We start from the raw sequence: 21616 nt of genomic DNA, 5'->3' as shown, positions 1-21616 counted from the left end.
TTTTTATTCTTTTGGATGCTGTGGTAAATGGAATTATTTTCTTAATTTCCTTTTCTATTTGTTTTTAACAGATACTTATTCGGCATGTGGTATAGGCTAGACTCTGTTCCAATGCTTCACAAACACGAATCCCCCCCCACACACACAAGAACCCTAATTTAGGTAGGTTGCTTTTTGGAAACCAGGCAGTCTGAACACACACTGCTGCTCTTAATAAGCCTTCTTTGAGCAGTTTCCTGAGAATCACTTTATTCTACCTCTTCCCCCTGCCATTCCATAGTTGAGGTCCTTATGAATTCACACCTGCACCTGTCTCCCTAACTCAAAGAGCCACCTAAATGCTGCTGCCGCCCTAATAATCCTAAAGCACGGCTGTTCTAAGTCCCCACCACCCCAATGATGCAAAGTGCCTTCCCCGTCTTAGCATTTACAAAGGTAAAAAGCAATCATTGCTCGTAAGCAGTCACGGGCCATAGATTCTACACTGTCTTCTACTAACAAGTTGAACGGCCCCTGAAATGTTTGCTATGAAACAGAGGCTGAGAGGGAAGCACATGGGACCTCTCAGGATCTGATCCCCCAAGGCCCACTCCTCCTCAATCTCGGGCTCTTCATTTGCAAAACAAACTTGAAGGTTGTGAGAATTAAGGGAGGGAGGGGTGGAATTGTAGGACAGGGTCCTGGCAGCAGCGAAACGGTGGCTGATCTGTAACTCAGTTTCCCCAGAGAACTTGTAAAATCTCCCAAATGTATAAGTCAGATCTTCCTTGACTTACATTTTTTTGGTATTTCTTAAAAGCCAAGATTATTTAATCACTCAAACAGATACCCTTCGATGTCTGGACTTGCTCAAGAACTTACAATGGCTCTCATGACAGAAGCAGACCCTGGATTCTGCCGTCAAATGTTGGCCACTTACTAGCTCTGTGACCTCTGGAAAGTTGTTTAACCTAAGCCTCAGGCCCCTCATTTGTACAATGTTAACAGAATCTATTTCACAGGGTTGTGAGGATTCACGTGAAGCGCTTAGCCTGTAATCAGTTCCCCCCAAACTGCTGTAACTACATCCTGTCACAAACATTCAGCGTCCATAAAAACGTGGCGCCTCTGCGTTCTCCTGTCTCCGTTTCCAATATGCACCCCCCAGCCCGTCGGAGGCATCGGCGTCACCCTCTGACTCGCTCTGCTTTGTCCACTTCTGTGTTTAATTACACGCACCACTCATCAAAGACCATAGACAAGTTCCCTAATTTTCACTTAACAAAACCGACCAAAAGCGCCTGTGAGGTCGGCTCTATTGCTGGCGCCGTTTTAGCGAACAGGACACACGCCCTGAGGGTTTGAGTGACTTCCCCGAGGTCACCGAACTCCAGTCGCGAGACCACAGGCAGCGCCCTGACCTGCCACCCCTCGGCCTCTTCCCCCGTCCGGGGTGCCCCGCGTCCGTTCAAAGCCAGCCCAGTCCCGCCACTTCAGTCGCCTCCCGGCTCCTCCGCGCGCCCATCACCCCCACACCTGAGTCAGGCCCCTGGGGGCGCGCCTCACCCGTCCTTGGCGGCGTTTCCCTTTCCTCTGTCAGGAACCGAGGGTGAGGCCGACGTCGGGGTTCCGCGCGCACGTAGGTCGCCGCGAAGTCGCGGGAGTCGGCGAGCGCGGCCGTGAGGAGAAGCGACACGTCCGAGCGCCTTCTTCGCGGGGCGCGGGGCGCGGGGCCCCGACGGCCGACTCCGCCCCTGTGCGCATGCTCCGCCCCCGCCGGTTATAAAGCCGCGGCGGCGCCCCCGGGACGGCGTCTGGCGCGCGCTCGCGGCGTCGGTGCGACGTGGTGCCGACAGGAGCGCCCTCCGCGCCGCCAGGTCACGCACAGGCTCCGCGCCCCTAGCCCGGAATCAGCGTCAGGTGGGGAACGGCCGGCGGCGCTCCGCGCGGATCCGTGATGCCCTGGCTGCCTCGGCGGCGCGGGGGCGTCCACAGGGGGGCAGAGTCTCCGGGGAAGGCAGGCGGCCTGGCAGGGGCATCGTGGCCGCACAGCAGGAACAGCCGGTGGAGACGGTGCGGGCAGGTGTCCCGGCCATGGCTCGAGGACAGGAATGGAGTCGTGGGGACCTGGGGGAAACCGCTTCATTCCCACCTGGAATGCTTTGGATCTGGAAGAACAATGACCTGGGCTGTAAAGTCAAATTAGGTTGATGAACCTCCTGCCTCCAGACTCTCTCGGCCAAGCCGCGCTCCAGCGGGAGGTGATTTGCGGTGGGGAATGTGTTAGGTTTCTGCGTGGTGTCGTGCCGTCTGTAATCTTCTAAACTGGAAACTACTTTTGTTCCTCTTCCTTGAATTCATCCTGACAAACTGAATTCTCCCCTCATCTTGATTCTCCGTGACTTCGCTCTGCCTGCAGACATTCCCTTTTCTCCTCAAACCCTATCGGTTCCTGTTCTCCATCGAATTATTCTGTTATGTGAACCTTTACGGTAGTTGTGTTATTTTTGTGTACCTCCTCTCCTGTCACAGATGGTACGTTTCGTTAAGGTAGTGATTATTTTTTTTGTAGTTCCCATGACACATAAATGGAACAGTGTGTCTTGAGCAACTTTTTGGATAATTATGGTGACCGGTGGAGTCCCCTTTTTTTGTGGAGCCGGCCACATCAGTTACATTATAGTCAGGCTCGGCATAGCAAAGTTCAGATCAGGGAGGACTTGTATATACCCCGTGGTCCCATAAGATTGCAGTGGATTATGAGAAAAAAAGTTTGCAATGTGGAAACAAAAGGTTGGATCCGACTATAATGTTGAATTTAGCGCCAGCTCTGGGTGGTTTAAACAGAGGAGGCTCAGCATGCGGCCTACCCACCACACACCTGCCTGAGGCTGGGGCCCGAGTTGGCAGGGGAGGGAAGCCCGCCCCCACCTGCCCGTGCCCTCCCTGCACGCATGCGCAGACTCACTGGTACACACAGACTCACTTCATTTCCCGCCGTTTCTCTTGATCTCAGTTGGCTCTGGCTCTCACTCTTTTTCTCCATTTCTCTCCTCCCCCTCTCCCTTTTATTATTTTTCAAGCTTTTTCTATCTGGGTCTCTGCTCTCCCTTTCTCTCCTCTCCTCTCCCTGCTCCCCATCCCTCCCTCCCGTCAACTCTCCCATTAAAAGTGCCTCCCTCCATACGTAGCTCTCCCCCTTGACCCCCAACGCAGGTCACACACACACTTTATCTTGGTATTTTTGCTATACCTTTTCTACGTTTAGATACACAAATACTTACCATTGTGTTACAATTGCCTACAGCATTCAGTGCAGTAACATGCTGTACAGATTTGTAGCCTAGGAGCAATAGGCTGTGCCATACAGCCTGCGTGTGCAGGAGGCTGTACCATGTCGGTTTGTGTGAGTGCGCTCTGTGATGTTTGCACAAGGCTGAAATCGCCTAACATCGCATTTCCCAGAACAATCCCAGTCATTAAGCAACACACGCCTGTAGTACTTAAATTAGCCCCAACCTTTGTCCTTCACAACCCATTCTAAGATGCAGGTCTTTAGCACGCCAATTACAGTAACTGTCTAGAGGTCTAGAAGTCCATGACCTTCAGACTGGGGGTCTCTCAGCTCTGCAAATTAGAAATGCACATGTTTACCCCCTTCTGCTGTGACTGCACCATGCTGATGTGTGTAGTTTGTCATGTAGAAAACGGGGGTGTGGGCTGTAGGGGGGAAGCAGACAATATTAACTATTGTCTTTTTTTTTGTAGGAAAATGCAATGGATTGTTGAAATTAAGTGCATCATAAAGGAATTGATTTTTATATTAATGACAATTATTTTAGGACTTCGTTGTCAGCATTGAAAAACTTTTTAAGGGCCGGCCCGTTGGCTCAGGCAGTTGGAGCTCCGTGTTTCTAACTCCAAAGGCTGCCAGTTCGATTCCCACATGGGCCAGTGGGCTCTCAACCACAAAGTTGCCAATTCAACTCCTCGAGTCCCACAAGGGATGGTGGACTCCGCCCCCTGCAACTAAGATTGAACACGGCACCTTGAACTGAGCTGCCTCCCAGATGGCTCAGTTGGTTGGAGTATGTCCTCTCAACCACAAGGTTGCAGGTGCGACTCACGCAAGGGATGGTGGGTTGTGCCCCCTGCAACTGGCAACGGCAGCTGGACCTGGAGCTGAGCTGCGCCCTCCATAACTAAGACTGAAAGGACAACAACTTGAAGCTGAATGGCACCCTCCACAACTAAGATTGAAAGGACAACAACTTGACTTGGAAAAAAAAAAGTCCTGGAAGTACACACTGTTCCCCAGTAAAGCCCTGTTCCCCTTCCCCAATAAAATCTTAAAAAAAAAAAAAAATCAGGAACCAAGCTAGGACCAAGTTCCTGTATCAGAACCAACCAATGTCAACAGAGACCAAGGATGACTTATGCTGTGGGAGATCAGGGCCCAGTGGCATTGGGGAAACTTTGAAATGGCTCCTATACCAATCATATCTCTTCTGCTGGGGAAATGGACAATGTGGTCTGTTTTCTGTCAAGGACTTTTACTTATCCTTGTCTTTTCCACCAATCAGTGGGAATGGGTGGAAAATTGTATTTCTAATAATTTCATGGCATTATATTACTCATTCTGATGAACAGTCAAAATAATTGGGGGAAATCTCTGAAGGAGATGAATCTGTAATTGTTATCAGGTCCTAGATAGAACAATGGTACCCTCCTGTTCAGGTTTGATTTCCTCAACCTCTGGGCTAGAGCAACTACTTGGAAAGTTCTAAATGTTAGGAAATGTCCGGGGCATTAGCCCCAAATCACTTTAGAGGACTTGAAGCAATTTGATTGTGTCTGAGCTCCTACAAACAGGGCTGTCCTAGTGGAACTTGATAGCCCTGGTCATATCTCAGTCCTGTTTCTCTAGCCAGGAGGCCCTAGGGAAGCTTGGGGCACAGCCAGAGCGTCTCAGAGAACACTGTTGAGATCTCAAATCCTTCTGGACAAACAGAAGCAATCTGAAAAGTTTTCCCAGGTTCCTGCTTTTTGTGATGGCATTGTCTTCATGTGTGTGTTTCAATGAGATTATAGTATGTCTTAGATATCGGTGTTCACGTGTACATTTTATTGGGGATAACTAGGTCTGTAGGAGAACTTTTCCTATCTTGTATTTGCTTTTAATTGGCAAGCTAAATAAAATAAAGCATTTTCTGGATATTGTTGACCATCGTTTCAAAAGGAAAGTACACTTTGTATTTGATTAAAATCAATGCAGATACCAAATGGTATGGATTTAATTGTGCGGGCTAGTGAAGAATATAGAAGCATACTCAATATTTAAATAATGGGTTTACACAAATATAGATCAGATGATTTTATGGCATTAATTTATAATTAATTATAAATTACATAAATTATAATGCTCATTTGCTGTGGTTTTGTTTAGTATTCCTATCATATGCACATATGTAAGTAGCAGTACAGTGCACATAGTTCATCAATTCTGTTCCATAGAATTTTTATCCCTCCTTTTTGAAAAAGGATCTGTACATGTGTTTTGGAACCAGAATCACTTGGATTTGGCTATGAGCTCTACCATTGACAACTTTAAGCATCTCTTCATCAATGAAATGGGGCTTCATTTAAATTTTTTTTTAAAAGATTTTATTGGGGAAGGGGAACAGGACTTTGTTGGGGAACAGTGTGTACTTCCAGGACTTTTTCTTTTCCAAGTCAAGTTGTTGTCCTTTCAATCTTAGTTGTGGAGGGTGCCATTCAGCTTCAAGTTGTTGTCCTTTCAGTCTTAGTTGTGGAGGGCGCAGCTCAGCTCCAGGTCCAGTTGCTGTTTTCTAGTTGCAGGGGGCACAGCCCACCAAATCTTCCGGGAGTCGAACCGGCAACCTTGTGGTTGAGGGGACGCACTCCAACCAACTGAGCCATCCAGGAGCTCAGCGGCAGCTCAGCTCAAGGTGCCGTGTTCAATCTTAGTTGCAGGGGGAACTGCCCACCATCCCTTGCGGGAGTCGAGGAATTGAGCTGGCAACCTTGTGGTTGAGAGCCCACTGGCCCATGTGGGAATTGAACCGGCAGCCTTCGGAGTTGGGAACATGGAGCTCTAACCACCTGAGCCACCGGGCCGGCCCCAATAAGTTGGTGCCAATAGGAATCGAACCAGCAACCTCGGCATTGGGAGCACAGAGCTCCAACCACCTGAGCTACCGGCCGGTCTGTTAATTTTACAAATATAATTGCCTACTATCTACCCGAACCCATTCTAGATAATAGAAGTATATCATTGAACACAATAGATACGCTTCGTTGAGTGGGAAGAGACAGGCAAGTTAGACCACTATGTGGGCATTATGGTAGAGGCAAGACTAGGGTCCCATGGATGCACATAGCAGAGATGCCAAACCTACCCCGGCAGTTCAGGAAAAGTGAGACCTAAAAGACAAACAGCAGCTAGTCAAGTGATGGGAGAGCCAGTCTAGGCACAAGAAACCCAAATGTGCAAGAGGCAGAAGGTGAGAGAGCCCGGCACTTTGAAGAACCTCAAGTACTCCATTGTCTGAGGGTGCTGTATCTGGAGCCATAGAAGAATTTTAAGAAAAGGAGCAAAATGACCAGCTTTTACTTCCAGAAGATCATCTGGGCTGCAATGTGGAATCTGAAAAGGGGAGACAGAAAGGTGGAAGGTCAGGAAACTAATTTGGAGGCTCTTGCACTAACGCAGGGGCGGTGGTGACCTGATGTAAGGTGTGGTGGCTGGGAGAGTGGAGCGGAGGACCAATCAGAGCTATTCTATTGTCAGATGTGGGGTATGAGGGCAAATGAGAGACAGCTGACCCCCAGGTCAGGACTAGCTAGTGATGGGAGCTGGAAACATGCAGTTGAGCCATCCGAGACTGGAAGAGGCTGAATCCTGGGTCATCCTGAGTGGTGAATACTGGCCAAGCCAATCACTCAGGCACAGATGCCAAAAAGAGTTAAGAGGATTCCCAGTCCCCAACAAATTCACAATGTCATTTACAGTTCTTTTCCTCAGCACCGGAATTCATAGTGTGATTTCTACACTTGTGGACTTCCTTTCCCAGTATGCTTTGCTGTTTCAAGAATGAGAAGAGCTCGCACTCAGCACTGGCACTCACGGCGCTGGCTCTGGCTGGCTCCCAGGAGGAAGTGGCCAGCAGCCATGAGGAAGCCCAGCGGAGAAGCGGGCTGGGATTAAGTAGCTGGCGTGTTGACAATCTAGTCTTGTAATTAAATTCACGCTGGGGTGTTTTTCTCTTGTTGCTATCTTTTATTCACGGTGCCCTCCCACTCCCACTTTTTTCTTTTACAAAACAAGAAAGGGGCCTGAGTGCTTTCCTGACTATAATGCTGAATGCTTTTCACACTGGAGGCTTAGTAACTGTGACCCCAGTCCTAGAACCTGGTCAATGTCTAAGCACGATGCACTTTCTCAGATAAGCACAGCGAAGGAAGACGAGGGCCTGCGGGGGCTTGTTTTCTGCGCAGAAGCCTCCAAAGCTCCTAAACTCCTTCCTGCGTACTGTTCATCACTTCCCTAGGCTGAGCAGTCTCTCCCGGCCCAGCTCCTCCTCGCCCACTCCACACTGCAGCCTGGGGTCAGGCCCTTACACTGCCTCATCAGGAGTCCTGAACCGGCCTTCGAAGGGCCCCCGCAGCCTCAGGTGGCACACATCAATTCCAGTCCATCCGCAAAGTGTAGCCATTAAGAAGTTAAAACGTGACTGTGTCATACAAATACCATGTTTCCCCGAAAATAAGACCTACCCCGAAAATAAGCCCCAGTTAAGATCATCAGCCAGACGGACGCATTTAGTACATTATGACGATGTTCCAGAAGAAGATGACATGACTCTGTTTCAATAAATGTGGATTGTCGTACATCAAAAAGTAAGACATCCCCTGAAAATATGCCCTAATGCGTCTTTCAGAGCAAAAATTAATATAAGACCTGGTCTTATTTTCGGGGAAACACAGTATATAACAAGTATGTGACAAAGAGTAATAGAATTCAGTGAAGAAATTAGCAGAATGGTAAATCTAATTCAAAGGAAAATTCAAGAAACTAAATATATTCAATGAAAAACAATGCTGAAATAAGATTGCAAACATGGATACAATGAAACTGCCTCTTGCCCTTTCTCATATTTACATCCCCCCCAGTGCCTTCATTCCCAGGCTTTATCCCAGAACTCCCCCACGTACTCCCCAGGCTCTTCCCCCCACAGGGGAGCGGGAACCCTGAAAGCACTTTTCCCCACTCTCACTCAGGGTCCCCTCTTCCCACTCCTGGCCCTTCCCCCTCAACTTTCCTCCACCTCAGTGCCCATCAAACTGCTGGAGCCTTTTGCCCGGGGCGCCTACACCTGCTAATCCACCTGACCATCCAGAAAATGGAACAGGGAAGTCAGTTTTAGCCTCATGCTTACACCGTCCCAGTAAGCGGTTAAAGGCTTAACTCATTTATGGCTGGTTGCTTTAACTGGCCACTCTGACGCCTGACAGCTCAACTCTCTCTCTCTCTGAGCTCAGCTGAGCTCCTGACAGGGCTATTTATTTTTTTGGAATGTAAGTTCCATAAAGCAGGGACTTTGAGTATCTGAAGATTCTATCTCTGGTGTGCAGTCAAGGGTGTGGTATGTTGCATTTGCAACAACATGGATGGACCTAGAGGGTGTTACGCTAAGTGAAATAAGTCAGACAGAGAAAGACAAATACCATCTGATCTCACTTATATGTGTGGAATCTAAAAAACAAAATAAATGAACAAACAAAACAGAAACAGACTCATAGATACAGAAAATAAACTGATGGTTGCCAGATGGGAGGGGGGCTGGGGGGCTGGGTGAAAAAGGTGAAGGGATTAAGAAGTACAAATTGGCAGTTACAAAACAGTCACCGGGATGTAAAGTACAGCATAGGGAATATAGTCAGTAATATTGTAGTTACAATGTGTGGTGTCAGATGGGTGCCAGACTATTTTGGGGATCATTTAATAAGTTATATAAATGTCTAACCTCTATGCTGTACACTTGAAACTAATCTAAAGTAATATTGAATGTCAACTGTAATTGCAAAAAAATTTTTAAGGCTGTGGTATATTGAATATATAAAATAACAAATGAATGAGTGAAGACTGAAGAGCTGGATCTCCCCAGGGGAGGGGGCTGGCACACATTCCGCCCTGCTCGGTACCCTCAGGTGTAGTCAACGAAGACCGGTGTCATTTAAACATCAACCAACTACTTTGGATTGACTTTTCTCCCCACCCCCCAGTACTTGCTTGTCTCCCCCAACCCTACTTCTGTCAACCAAGACAGAGAACACTCCGCATGCAGGAAGGCCATTGCAGTACCAGATGACTGGTGCTCTCCCGCAGGAACTCACCACTTGGTGACACGGTGGGTACCCTCAGGTGAGTGAATGATCAGGTCCGTCAGGCTCCCAGGCTCCATACCACCCTGAGACACTGGCAAGACCACACCACGGTTAGTTCACCAAGCTGGTGCCACCCACGTTGGCCTCCTGACCCACGGGCCTGGTGACACTGCCACCCCACCATCTGCCTCTTTTTAACTCTGCACTGATCACTGAAGTGTTTCTCCAAACATTGCCGTCCTGGCCTGGCAAACTCGGGTCCAGCCATGGAAGCTACTGACGTGGTAGCCAGACAGCTGGGCTGCCTCAGCGGCCTCCTGCCCCACATGTCCCATCTGGCTCAGCCCCAGCCTCTGGGGCAGTCGCCAGGCACCTGAGCTGCTTGTGCTTCCCAGGAAGGGGCAGACACCTTGGGAACCTGCTCAGGACCTGCCGTGGGGTCAGCCCAGCCCACGGCCTGAAGGCCCACTGAGCCTCCTCCCACACGTGGCACACGTCACACATATTCCCCGAGGCAAGAGGGGTCATGGGCTCTGGGCTCAGAGAGACCTGGGCTCCGAGTCTGGCTCTGCCACTCATTGGCTGTGTGCTGTGCCTCAGTTTCCTCATCTGTACAATAAGGGTAATGATAGTTGTATCAGCCAGAGTTCAGTACAGGAACAGGAACCACTTGAGATATTTGAACAAAAGTGATTTGATCTAGAAGGTTAGGTGTTTACTGGGATGGTTGGAGTGGTGGATGGGGGAGGGGAGGAGGTAAGGCCGAGTCTCTAGAACACCTGCTTCCTTGGCCTGGGCAGGAAAGGAAGGTGGGCATCTGGAGGTCGCCACTGTCACTACTGAGTTCCGGGATACGCTGACATGGCTGTGACCCAGGGGGCAGGCAGGGCCTCCATGCTGCGGCCAGGGCTGGGGATGCACATTGGACCCCGCTGCAGGAGAAGACAGACATCTGCATGACCCTGCCTCCTGCCAGAAGGGAGCGGCCAAAGCAGCGGGAAGGTGGCCCCTGGCTCCCTTCCACCTTCCAAATCCCACGGGAGGGTCCAAGCCTTGGACGCGACCTGCACCCAGCACTCTCGAAGGTTTGGGAAGTGTAGCTTTAGCGTTCTGCCTCCAAAGGACAGGACACAGGTGGGAATGGGTCCTGGGTGCCACTCAGCCCCATGAGGACTAACTGTCACAGGTCCTGGCACATGGCACATGCTCAGTGACATGGCTCCCGCGAATGTCACAGTGGTTATGGCTCCACGACTGCCATGTGCCAGTACCAGGCTGGGCTCTGGGAGATACGACAGCGAACAAGACAGAGCCCTTCCCTGGAGAAGGCATGAGACTCCAGGGGAGCATACAGTGGTGCGTAAGTGTGTGTCCCTAAGAGCCTGGGGAGCTCAGAGACTGTGAGGGCAGAGAGCGGGCCCTAGGCGGTGGGGGGAGCAGACAGAAAAACACACCTGGTAGGGTGAGGACAACTTGTATCTCTGGGCACTCAGCCTGGGTGGTGCCCACGCACAGTCTCTGGCCTCTGGACAGAGTTCTATTAGAAAGCCCCTGCCACCCCCCCCCCCCCATCAACTTTACAGCCTGTGTGTAATTCAATTCTTCAATATTTATAAGCAAAGACAATGTACCAGCAACCAGGGAGGATTCTCGTAGGCACACCTAAGGAAAAAGATTTTCCTGGATGACTATAGAAGCTCTACAGCTGGGACAGAAAACGAGGGGAGAAGAGGCAGAATGGAAAAGCTGGGGACAATTTCTCTCTGGCCATCTCTCCTCCCCTGAGCAGAAAGGGTCATCTGGCCATGGGCATGCACAGCTGAGAGAGACTCCCAGCTGCCTGGCCCCCACTCCCACCATAGCTGCCACCCCCAACACACACACACACAAACCACACTGCGAATCCCAACACACACCACTCGGAGGCAGGCAGCCCGGACAGACACATGCACGAACTCCTCAGGCCTGAAAGCCCGCTCTGTCTCCAGTTGCCACAGCGACTTCACACTGACCATCGGGGCCGGACCACACAAGAAACCTGGAGAGAGGGGCTGGTCTGTGGGCAGACAGGATGCTCCCCTCCCTACTCAACCCCACCTGAAAGCCTCCCCATCTTCCCTCCATTCCAGCCGCCCCCCAGGCTGGATATAGCAGTGTGGGGCGCCCTCGTGTGGGCGAGGCCGGCCCTGCAGCCTCGCCCCCAGGCTGCCCTTCTTAAAAGCTCACTATACTTTCCTTTCTTCCCCTGCCTCTCCCACATCTACTTAAGCCACTTCTTTCAGAAAGTGAATAGAAGAAACAAACCTCCAAGCAAAGCACAATGTTCTGGCCCCCATCATCATTAACAGAGCATTAATTAATTGCTTAACCACAGATAGGAAAATTACCTACCATGGAAATTTTTAAAAGACGAAAGGAAATATGAGTTTAAATTTTAATTAGGGCCTGACATGTGGTAATGGGAATGAGCTGTTCTCTAGGATCTGATTGTTGGCCATTAAAGTGAGGGCCTCTGATCCCTGAGCAGTCTCTTCCCACTACCTGCCCTCTCAGAGGAGACAGGGAAGAGGAGTGGGGGCGGGGGAGACCATTCCCCCCAGGACTCTGGCCATCAGCCCTCCAGAAGCTGGTCCAGTGCGGGGATTCAGAAACACAGGACAGGGTCCACTGCCGCACATCCATATTTCTTGCCTGGCTCACTGTTGCCTAAAATATCACCCCAGGAATAGTGGTAGATGCTGTGACACGATGCAGCCCAGGCACCCCTCCAGGACACACTCCCTGGCACTGGGATTGCTGCCAGCACACAGCCTCAGCGACCTGCCCCTTCCAGATTGCCCTAGCTCACACTACCCTCCCCCAACCCAGGCTAGCCTGTACCCAGTGACAGTCAACTTGGGGTACAAAGGCCCAGCATTCTCACCTCGCTTTGGGTGAACTCTGAGGTCATTTCAGCTTCTGTGCTCCCATCAGCATAGGCCAGGCGGTTGTGCAGACTAGTGCAGCCGCCCTGCCCCTGGCCAGTCCTCTGCCGTCCCCCCTCTTCCACAGGAGCTGATTCCAAGCGAGCCCCCGACACATGCTCTATGCACTCATCTCCCTCTCAGAGTTTGATTCTTGAGCATCTCACCTTGTGATGGAGATTTAAATTAAAGTGTGAAAAATGTACATTTTATAGGGTCATTGGGGGGACAGAGCCCCAAAAAGCAGTTTCCAGGCTCTTGGCCTCACGTGGAAAGGTGCTGGCTCGGGTAGTAGATGGCCATCAGCTGTGGCTAGTTGGCTGTTAGCTGTACCATTGAGCCATTGGCCACTAACATAACTGCCGCAGCTACGTTGGGGAGTCGAGTCGAGTCGGTCGGTTGGCAGCAAAGCGGACAGCAGGTTGCAGGTTGTGTGAATCCAGCCTCCAGCAAGAATATAGTGGTATGACTCCCCTACCTATGGCTCCGTGGGTGTTCCTTTTTGGCCTAGCCACATCCTGCGTTCTTATGTGGGGAGCGGGAGCAGAGACCCCGCAGGCTGCCCCGCGTGACAGTCATCAAATTAAAGGAACCTCAGAAGGCCTCTAGCCCAGTTTCCCTCCCAATACAGCAACATGTTTAGTGTCTGACCTGGCTAATGGGGCCCCGGCTTGAACACTCATGGTGACGGGGCTTGGTACCTGCACAGCTCAGGCTGCTAGAAGGCTCTTCTCATGGTCATCAGCTCCTGCCAGGCACCACCACAGATGGCAGATCTAAGTGGGTGCCAGTCCTGCGCCAGGCTGGGAGGTGACCCTGTGCCAGCCCTGGGGACAGAACAGGTCCAGAGCAAGAATGTGGTCAGGCCCTGGCTCCCAGCCCCCTGAGCAGTGCTCAGGACCCATGCTTGGCCCACATCTGAAGTTCTGCATGGCCTCCTGGACAAAGGAGCACAGACACACAGTAGGACAGTCACCTGATGGCTCACGTCAGGCATTTCCAGGTGCTTCTAATAAGCCCTCTTACAGCAGCGTAGGTCCCCAAGCTGGAGACCAATTAAGCTGAAGTTATGTCACCCCCTGTATGGCAGGACAGGCCACTGGTCTGCTAAAGAATTAGCCAGTGCACAGGGATTCCCCGGATGTCTCCTGCCAGTGTGACCAAGAGGGCTCTAGGGCACTGTTGTTGCTCTGGCCCTGGGTGCAACTAGATGGCGCTGTCCCCTCATGTCCACAACTGCCCGGGCCTGACCCGCAGGCTCATAAGGCCCCACCCACCCCAGTGACTGCACGAATGCAGAAGGGTCCACACACGGTCCCTGGACCTCAGAGCTAGGCTTTTACGGAGGCCACAGCTCATTGCAGACACTGCTTTGGCATAACTAAGCTGTGTGATCTTGCACAAGTTCCATCCTCTCTCTGGGACTCCGTAACTGTATCTTCTCTACAGGATAAAGGAGCAGGCATCATAGCTGAGGTTCCATCTAGCTTTGACACTCTCTGGTTCTGAGCCCCAAATAACAAATAAGAAAATGTAGGCTCAGTCTGTGGGTGGCATGAATGGGAGAAAAGCCTCTTCCAATGGCCCTGCGGGTACCTGCCTCCTGCCTCCTGCTTCCCTCAGCTCAACCCAGGAGCACGAGAGGGAAGGAACCCCTGCTTTCTCTGCATCTCACACTAATTTAAAGAAGAATCCAGTTTTTTGGTTACTTTTCTTGTCTGGACCCAGAAGCAGGAAGCTTATCTGTTTAATGAAGCCAGGACCAACCTAATTATCAAAGGCACTTGCATTAATAAGCACCTTTCAACCCATGCAGGGAACCAACACTCACAATAAAAAAAGGGGGCGGGGGGAAAGCCATTATCTTGAAATGTCTGGAATCCTACCCGGGCGGCACCCCATGAAATCATTACGGGTAATTACAGCCTATTGCCCCAGTATGGCACACAATGCCAGTTAGTCACAGGTAATGAGGGGGAGCATATGACCCTTACAAGGCAGAGGATTTGAGGTCATCAAAAAGGACAACTTTCTGTTTTTAGTTCCCTTCCATCCCGTTTCTTCTGAGTGTCCCCGTCCTGCTCCTCCATCCCATAATTCTGGTTTCACCTCCAACAAATCTGTCATCCCAAGTTTCCTTCAGTTCAGGGAGAAAAGCCATTGTGCTCTGAGACTCTGTAACAGAGTATTCTAGCAGCCTTACTGAAAGAGCTTTCCTAGTTTTCCTGAGCTGATGGTTGCCTAGACTAGAGTGACGCCGTGAAGACGGTGAAGAGTGGTCATGTTAGACTTGCTGATGGATTGGATAGAAAAGAGGGAGTTGTGAGGGGAAAAGAAGAGTCTAAGATGACCAGGGGTTTGGGGTCTTGAGCAGCTAGATGGATGGTGGTAGCATTTATTGACATGAAGACGAAAAATGGAGAGGTGTGGAAGACAAGGAATGAAAATTATGTTTGGCCCTGTCCCATTGAAGATGCCTATTATAGACCCAAATGTCTAACATTTCAAATATGGAGTTTAGCGAAGGCTCAGTACGAGGGATATAGATTTGAGAGTCATTGGAATATATATATGGCACTTAAATCCATAAACTGGCTGAAATCATTTAGGGAGAATGTGTCCACGGAGAAGGGATGGGCATGCACCACTGGATCCGGGCCTGGGGCATCCAACATTTAGAAGATGGAGGAGGAACAACGGCCCGTTGGAACCAACTGCTGCTCACTGGAGGGAACTGCCTCCGCTGGTGTGAAGAAGCAGGGCTAGATGATGTTGACAGTCCGGAAGCAAAGGAAAAGCGTGCCCCTCCTTCCTCCTCCAGCCTTCCACTCTACCCCTGGCGACGCCTATCGGCAGACCCTGGCAGGGTGCTGGATAGCCAAGCAGAAATGTGGTTTTCAGTTCTGGCCCCAGCGTGCCAAAGCCGAGCGTGGAAGGATAGGTTTGCAGTTGTGAGACGCTCCCTGTATCACTGGTGCACACACTGAGGTGCTTGCCTACTGCCCAAGGCCAGCCCAAGCAGGGCTCTCTCCCACCTAAGAAGAGCTTGGGGAAAGAGAAGAGTAGGGAAGACAGGTGTCAGCTGAGAGAGCCTCCATCCTGGGAAAAGATGGGTCTATTGGCACTGAGATCAGAATGGAGCTGCTGGGAAGAGGCACTGTAAGAGACCCACGGAGCACTAGAGTGACCTAAGCTGATGGAAGAATGGGAGGAGAGGCAAGAGTGAGGGGAGGTCAGCATTTCCTAGGAATAGGGAGAAAATACTGAGGCTTTCGGCTGGGATTCAGAGAGTAGAGCTCAGAGAGGAGAGTCTCTGAAGCGACCTCTCTGGTCGGGCAGTGGGGAGACCCGGAAGCCCTAGTAGAACTATGAAACCCTGCCCTTCCTTTCAAGTCCCTGTGGCTTAGGTTTGTGATGGATTTCACCCAGGGCAGGACAGGGTGGGAAACTTCAGAGATCTGAGAAGGGTGTGAGAAGACTGGTGATAGGGGAGCTTAGGCAATTCAGTTATCTGTCTGGAGGCTCCCCACACCAACAATTCTTTACCTCTAATTTAATGTCCTAAAAATTAACAAAAGAATCTGGGAAGTATAGCTGAGCCACTAGATCCAGAGTGACTCACTTATGTCAGCTCACCCTTTGGATTTTTCCCACACTCACCACCTGCCAATCAGGACCACGCTTCTGAGCAAACATGATTTATAGACCTGTCAACCATCTCTATGTTGACAGGCTGAGCTTAGCCTTCTCAAACCTCCAGCTGCCCAAAGCTTCTTGTACAAGTCCTAATGCTTGGGGAGTCCAACTCCCCATCTGTCTGGTCGTACAGATCCCCCCACTCTCCCATGTCCCCTATACAGCCTCAAGGGACTGGGTGCATTTTAAATGCTTACACTCAAGCACTGGGGAAGACATCCTACAATGATCTGATCTGGCTTCCCATGACCAGATGAGTCCTTCGGTGTAGCCAGTGCCAGGCTAGGGACAGGAGTCCTGGGCCCCAAGCGAGGGCCCTGGCCATGCCCCGAACCACATCTTCCTGTGCCACATGGCTCCCCACCTTCTCCACAGGGTCAGCCACTTGATGCCTTTTCCTGGAACTCTCAGCCTGTACTCTCCATCTGATCTGTGCAATAAAAGAGGATAGAAGCTAAGCTCACCACTGATTTGGACGAAAGCCCTGGTAACTACTTAAACTGAAACGCATTAATAGCTCTGAATATTTCATGCCAGGTACATTAGAACAACCAGCATTATTTATTGAAGGCTTATCACCCATCACAGGTATTAATACATTTTGCTTCACAGTGTCAGCCAAAGGGAAATTAGCTTCAAGGAACAAGGCAGGAGGCTTTTGGTCTCCTAGGTACTTTTGCCTCAGGAAATAAATCTTGCATGGATGGGAGGTGTGGCCCAGCGATGTCACCCAACTTAACTCTGGCTTCTGACAAAACTGGAAGGCTCTTCGGGAGGACCTTTCCACCACCATGTGAGCGGGAGTCCCACCATCACATGCCAGACACAGCCAGGCCAGGCTGAGACGCAGCTCTTGCCAGCGGTAATTCCCTGTTGTCTGAAATGGAGCCCGATGTCTAGCTCTTCTGGTTTTCTACAGAGGATAGTAAAGTACTAAATGGGTTTAATTGATCAGAGAGGGATTTGGTTGGTAGGAGAGAGAAACTCACAGCAGTCAGCGGCTCTAGTCTCTCGTGCAGCACTGCTGTTTTCATTATCTTGAGTCTCTGACACTGCCCCCTCTGGCCTATGCTCTCAAACTGGTTTATCAGTCAGGGTCTGCCCAAGAAACAAACCACTCTAGCTATTTTAAGCTGCAAGAAATTTAAAATGGAGAAGGAGGTAGTCTGAAATTGTTGGAAGGGTTGGAGGAATGGGCCCTAGGCTGGGCCTCCGGGGTAACACGGAACTTCACCTATTGACCCACCAGAACTATCAGTCTAACCTTGTCTTTTTTTTATTTTATGGTCATGCTGATATTAAAAAATTAACAAACTACAAAGAAAAAAATATTGTGGTGCTAAAGCAATGTAAGACATTTTAGTTGTATTTAAAATTTTTTTTGGGGGGTCATAAATACATAGCTCTTCAAGCCTGTGGGTGGCGGGGAGTCAATTAGAAAAAAATGTCCTCAGAGCATTTTATGGGCTTTTTAACTCACAGGACAATTTCACTTGTACAATCACCCTGCCTGTTTATCCAGCCTTGCTCTCATCCCTGCCTTGTGTTTCTCCCTTCAGCATTCGGCCCCTCCATCAGATCCAGCCTGTTAACATCAACCAGGGTGGGGCCCCTTGTTCAAACAGCAAGAAAAAAAGTGCCATTAAAGTTGCTAAAATATAAAGCCTTTTCCTTTCTCTGCAGCTCTTCTCTTGACTTTTTATGGTGTTTATTTGTTACTTAGTGTCATTCTAAGTTAAAAAAACAAATTAAAAATTTGAGGGTGGCAGGTTAGCTCAGTTGGTTAGACCTTGGTGCTCTTAACAAGGTCGCCGGTTGGATCCCCACATGGGCCACTGTGAGCTGCGCCCTCCACAACTAGATTGAAACAACTACTTGACTTGGAGCTGATGGGTCCTGGAAACACACACTTAAATAAATAAAAGTTAAAAAAAAATTTAATTTGAATTATTAACATATATTTTTGGAGCGGCTATACGGCTCAGTTGGTTAGAGCGCGAACTCTTAACAACAAAGTTGCTGGTTCGATTCCCACATGGGCCAGTAAGCTAGGCCCTCCACAACTAGATTGAAGACAACGCCTTGAGCTTGGAGCTGAGCCACCAGTGGGCCACCAGTTTGCTCAGTGGTTAGAGTGTGGTGCTTATAATACCAAAGTCGCCGGTTCAAATCCCATATGGGCCAGTGAGCTGCGTCCTCCACAACTAGATTGAAAAACAACGACTTGACATCCTGGAAAAACACACTGTTCCCCAATATTCCCCAATTAAAAAAAACACACATATTTTACTGTTCATCTTTATTTCGCACAATTCCAATTTTAAATGCAAATGTAAGGTCATTTAGTTCATATGCAGAATCACCAAAGTTACCCAGTTCATATTTTATATTTCATACACCTACATGCATTTTGTCCTTACCAAATAGCGGAAATGCACAAAACTAACTCTGCCGTTTTACTTCACTTCTTGATATGTGCACATCACCCGAACACTTTCTACTTACAGCCTGCTGACTGACTAAAGAAGAACTGAAAGGAAAAGGAACTATGGCTCTCGCGTCTTTTCCTTTTTCTCCTATGTCATCATTTTCAGGATAAAGGGTTGGCTAATACAAGGAAATAACAGGCATAAGAAAGGAAACAATAAGGTTCCTTGGTTGTTCAGGTTTCTTAGAACCCTATTGCCTTTTCTCTGGTTTGAAGAGAAAGTGTGGTTTCTATGGGTTCTTGGTGCCCTCCTATCCCTTACTTACATGTGACACGCTTACTTTGCATTCCTCGCACACGTTGCACACCAAACGAAAAGGGACCAGGGGGAGTCAGTGAAAAAACAAACTGTTGATGAAAGTACTAAACTGTCCTCTGCAAAGTTGACTAGAAGAACTCCTAAGTCCAGAGCCCAGGCAAACTCATTCACTGCTCAGCACGTCTGTTCCGGCTCTCACAGTCACAGGCCTGGCCTTGTAGGTCATAGAAATATTGCTGGTCTGACTTGCTTTTACCGTTTTCTTCCTAAGGAAACTGTTCCTGATCAAAAACCTATGTGTGATTTTTCAGGATTGACTTTAGGCAATTACTGATTCAATCTTCTTAGTAATACTGGGCCTGTTCAGATTTTCTATTTCATTATGATTCAGTCTTAGTAGGTTGGCTATGTCTAGGAGTTTATCTATTTCTTCTAGATTGTCCAATTGATTGGCACGTAATTGTTCATAGTAGTCTTTTATGATCCTTTAATCAGCTACTCTGACACCTCACAGCTCAACTCTCTCTCTCTCTCTCTCTCTCTCTCTCTCTCTCTCTGTCTTTCTCTCCCCTTCATCTCAGCTGAGCTCCTAATACCTTCTCTTGCAGTTTTTTATAGCTATTAGATTAGCAGATCCCTAAGGTCAAAAGTACTTTTTCATGATAACAACAGGTAACAATTCTTCAGCATTTGTTGTATGCAAGACACAATACTACATACTTTGTATGCGTTATCTTGACTAATACTCAGAATTGCTCTTATTATTGATGATTATGTGCCAGATACACTCTTATTCCATTTCTCAAAATGGGAAAATTGTGGTTTAAAAGTATTAAATAACTTGTCCACATAGCTAATAAGTGGGAATTGAAACGCAGATCTGTATGATCTGAAATCCAATCACTTAATCAACCCATTTTCTGACTGCTCCCAGGTACCTCTACTCCTGGCAGTTGCCTGAATTCCTAGCATGCAGCAGGAGCTCATTAAATGTTCTTAGATGAATAATTCTCAAGTCCTATGCTTATCATTAACGCAGGACATTTCAGTCAGTTGCCCCAAAGCCACTTCTACTCAACATGTCTAACTGAGTTCCTCTTCTTCTCCACCTAATTGTCCCTCTTTCCCAATGGTTCCATTTCGCCTCCTAATCCCACCGTTTTCCAATCACCAAGCTAACAATCCTACAGTTTGTACATATCATTCCCAACCCCCCAGCCCCATACCTAAACTGACGTCAAGTCTGATTGCTTTTCTCTGAAGCAATTCTCAGACTTACATCTTTCCCACCTCTCGGAAACCACTCTGACCTAAGTAAGCTCTCCTCATGCAATCTGGTGACCGATGACCAATACAGCCTCCAGACTCAGAGCCCATCCTCCTGCGGGCACTTCTTCCCCTGCCTTCTCAGATCCTTGAACACACACATTCCCATATTCACCAAGCCTGATGATGGACCACATATAATTACATTTTATGATGAAATAATATGTTTGTTTACGCTTGGTTAGATTGGAGTTGGGGGTCTGTATTTTTCTTGTTTGAAGAAAGGACATTAGTAGTTTCATGTCATCGTAAATAAAATATAAATTCATGCCCTCCAGAACTTGTCAGGCTATGAGCACAAGTGGCCCAGATCATAATTTTCAGCCTTTCACCTCTGACCTCCCACTATTTGCTCCAAGAACCCAGTTCCTATTGTAATAAACAAACAAAACCTCTGCTGTGTCTGTATATTATGCTTATTATATTTATTATAGTTGTTATTCATGGCAAGTTTTCTAGGCACAAAAAATCGCATGGAATAAGCATTTCTGTAACTTTCAAATATAAACAGAAATAATTCTATTAGTAATTGAAAATTATAAACATACTAATAAGAATCAAGTTTGCTGCTACAGGGACAAAAAAACAAATATTTTAAAGGCTGCTCTATTAAGACTGGGAAGCATAGCAGCTCTTACCTAATACATAGACATCAACACAGGGAGGCAGCCAAAATGGAAAGACAAAGAAACACGTCCCAAATGAAAGAACAGAACAAAGCTCCAGAAAAGAATTAAACAAAATGGAAACAAGCAATCGATCAGACACAGAGTTCAAAACACTGATTATAAGGGTACTCAATGATCTCAGGGAGAACCTCAACAAAGAGATAGAAAACATAACAATGGAGATAGAAAACAGAAAAGAACCTGTCAGATATGAAGAACACAATAACTGAAATAAATAACACATTAGAGGGAATCAACAGTAGATTAGATGAAGCAGAGGAGCAAATCAGTGATTTGGAAGAAAACACCCAAACAGAACAGAAAAAAGAAAAAAGAATTCAAAAAAACTGAGGATAGTTTAAGGGGCCTCTGGGACAACATCAAATGTACCAACATTCACATCATAGGGGTACCAGAAGGAGAAGACAGAGAGAAAGGAATTGAAAACCTATTTGAAGAAATAGGCCAGCTACTGCCTATTAGAAAGAAAACAGCCCTAAACTGGCAAAGGAAATAGATATTCAAGCCCAGGAAGTGCAGAGAATCCCAAACAAGATGAACCCAAACAGGCCCACACCAAGACACATCATAATTAAAATGCCAAAGGTTAAAGACAAAGAAAGAATCTCAAAAGCAGCATGAGAAAAGTAGTAATTAGTTAACTACAAGGGAGCTTCCATAAGACTCTCAGCCGATTTCTCAACAGAAATTTTGTAGGCCAGAAGGTATTGGTGCGAGACATTCAGTGATGAAAAGCAACGACCTACAACCAAGATTACTCTACCCAAAGAAGCCATCATTTAGAATCGAAGGACAGCAAAAGAGCTTC

At 48.3% G+C, this 21616-nt stretch overlaps 1 long non-coding RNA gene across 1 annotated transcript; it reads left to right on the top strand.

Moving 5' to 3' along the window:
* The first annotated feature begins 1962 nt into the window (after positions 1–1962).
* Positions 1963–5201, top strand: LOC141568454 (uncharacterized). Its single transcript, XR_012491583.2, has 2 exons — positions 1963–2240; positions 3748–5201. It is a non-coding gene; the product is annotated as an uncharacterized LOC141568454 (long non-coding RNA).
* Positions 5202–21616: the final 16415 nt, after the last annotated feature.

Source organism: Rhinolophus sinicus, chromosome 7, assembly GCF_057876585.1.
Source record: "Rhinolophus sinicus isolate RSI-liver-muscle chromosome 7, RSI-T2T, whole genome shotgun sequence".
Lineage (NCBI taxonomy): Eukaryota > Metazoa > Chordata > Mammalia > Chiroptera > Rhinolophidae > Rhinolophus > Rhinolophus sinicus.
This window is presented reverse-complemented; position numbering and strand designations above follow the sequence as displayed.